Source organism: Ursus maritimus, assembly GCF_017311325.1.
Source record: "Ursus maritimus isolate PB19 chromosome X unlocalized genomic scaffold, ASM1731132v1 scaffold_X1, whole genome shotgun sequence".
NCBI lineage: Eukaryota > Metazoa > Chordata > Mammalia > Carnivora > Ursidae > Ursus > Ursus maritimus.
Window position 1 is genome coordinate 73,927,603 of NW_024423319.1, and position 2,545 is coordinate 73,930,147.

At 52.9% G+C, this 2,545-nt stretch overlaps 1 protein-coding gene across 2 annotated transcripts in view; it reads left to right on the plus strand.

Annotated features, from left to right (window-relative positions):
* The window catches only part of NHSL2 (NHS like 2), a 79,181-nt gene that overhangs the window by 18,197 nt on the left and 58,439 nt on the right, over window positions 1-2,545 (plus strand). The gene's annotated exons all lie outside the window — the stretch shown is intronic.

Genomic DNA, 2,545 nt, shown 5'->3' on the forward strand with positions numbered 1-2,545 from the left:
TCGATATTAAAAATTATGAGTGAGTCATTTTACATTCTTTGTTTCATATCAAGTCTTTTTTTAAGATTTTGTTTATTTACTTGAGAGAAAGAGAGAGATCAGGAGCAGGGGGAGGGGCAGAGGGAGAAGCAGACTCCCCGCTGAGCAGGGAGCCCGACGTGGGGCTCGATCCCAGGACCCCAGGATCATGACCTGAGCTGAAGGCAGATGCTTCACCGATTGAGCCACCCAGGTGCCCCTAAGCCTTTATTTATTTTTATTTATTCGTTTTTTAAGTAGGCTACACATCCAGTGTGGAGCCCAACTCCAGGCTTGTGCTCATGACCCTGAGATGAAGACCTGAGCTGATACCAAGAGTCAGACGCTTAACCGACTGAGCCACCCAGGCGCCCCTCATATTAAGTCTTGAAAATCCAGTGTGTGTTTTATACTTACAGCGCATTTCACTTCAGACTAGCCAATTTCAAGGGCTTAAGAGCCACGAGTAGCTGGTGACTACTGTACTGGACAGTGGAGGTCTAGGAAGCAGAGGTCCAAAATGGCCCCACGTCTGTGGTGGGTGGGAATGGATTAGAAGGGCAAAGGCTGAGGACAAAAAACCTCAACTTCACCAGTCCGAGCAACTCATGGGGCCTCTTGGAGCCATGGTGTGTGGACCCCCATGAAGTCACTGCATGCTGGCTGGGTCCATGACAGAACAGCTGAGACAAGCGCAAAAGGGCCTCCTCCCCAGCCATTGTGGGTTCTAGCTCTGCTGGCCGCAGAGATAAGGAAAGTCCTGAGTGCTCAGGAGGTGATTATCTGGAGCCTGTCCCACGTTTCCCCCCCCTTTTTTTGCCTCTAGAGGTGCCTCTGTTCACAGCTTCTCATCGTACTTCTGACTGTACTCAACACCCAATGCCCCATTTCCTTTTTTTCAAAAGCAGAGTGGTGTGGCAATGGCCCTCTGAGGAAAGGCTGGTGCTAGGGTCGGGGAGGGTGTGGTGGGAGGAAGCCACACCGTGGCTTACTCAACTGCAAGACCTTAACCAGTGGCCCCATAGCTGCCTCGGTCTCCGGCGGCAGTGGTGGCAGCCATGGCAGCACAGCCCAGAGCGTTGAACGGTGAGCGCAGGCACGATCGTGGACTGCGAGGGGATTCGCGGCGGGCTGTGCGTGAGCTTGGGTGTTAGCACCTGGATGGGTGCTGGCAGCATGGGAGGAGGCAAGTGGCCAGACAGCACTAGGGACAGGGAAACCAGTTTGGGCCTGGCCTGAGCCTGGCCAGGTTTGGGAAGCATTTGGACTCCACAGTGGGCTTGAGGGCTCGCTTGCCCCTGGGTTGGCAAGAAGCTGAGAAATGCCATTATCCCCTGAAGGGCAGCATGCTGTCCCTGGGCAAAGGTGGTGGCCACATGCCCACTGCCCGACTGATTTCCAAACAGGCCCTACCCTAGCTTACCCGTCATCTGCCGGCCAGCCACAAGAACCAAACCTGATTCTGTGGGCTGTGGGCTGGGCCAAGGGCTCCGAGTGGACTCTGGTGCAGAAGACAGGAATTTCTTCCTATGGCAGCTTGGGAAGGAGCCCCTCTTTACCAGCTCACCCCATTTCCCTGTGGTGGTATCGGGGTGGTGCACCAACATTCCTCTTTCATTCTGACTCCTGCCTCCTCCGCCCCTGTGGCCTAGAAACTCGTAGCAGTATCAGACTCCTGAGACACCGAGCAGCACCTGGCTGCTTTCTGCCTGGGCGCATAAGCTGGACACTCGCAGAGAGTCGAGCCTGGGCCAATGGAAAAGGACTAGGAAGACAGACCAGCTTCACGGCACATCAAAATCCCATATGCACATGGTGGCCTCACCCCAGCTTCTACTGTTCTGTCCTCCTCCCCCAGCTGGCCAAAGGGTGGAACCCCTGCTGACTAGGACTCTTCCCCGAATGTTGGTGGCTCAGCACTTAGTGTAGGGCCTGGCACATACGGGGGAGCTACCCAGTAGAGTTCTCCTGGATGAATGGATGGACGGACGGACAGATGGACAGATAAAGCAGATGGGTGGCTGGGTGGATGAATGGATTAACATGTTCTGTATACCGCCTTTGCTGTACCATGTGCTCCCAGCGCTCTAAAACTCACATCGTCACTTCAGTGCCCTTTATTCCAGGCACCTAGGCTCCCACTAATCTCCACTAAGAAAAGGTGAGGAGCATAAGCAGTCAGGAGATTCCTGAGCATAGGCTGGGAAAATGGTCTCACAGCCTTGCCTCTCCTCATGTTCCTGCAGTTGGGGTCATCTGGGCTGACTCATCCTACCTCGAGAATCAAGAGCATGGGGATTGGTTTCAAGTCTCAGCCCCGCTATTCCCTATCTGTGTCATTTCACCTCTCCGAGATTTAGTACTTTGTTCTGTAAAACGCAGCTAAAACTACCATGTGGGATTGTGGTAAGGCATAAATGAGAAAAAAAAAAGTATCAGGTTGAACACCATGAAATTGCCCTGAAACAGTTGAATATCAGCAATTTGGTATGGTTCAACCTAATACATGAAGTGCTTTATAAAGTTT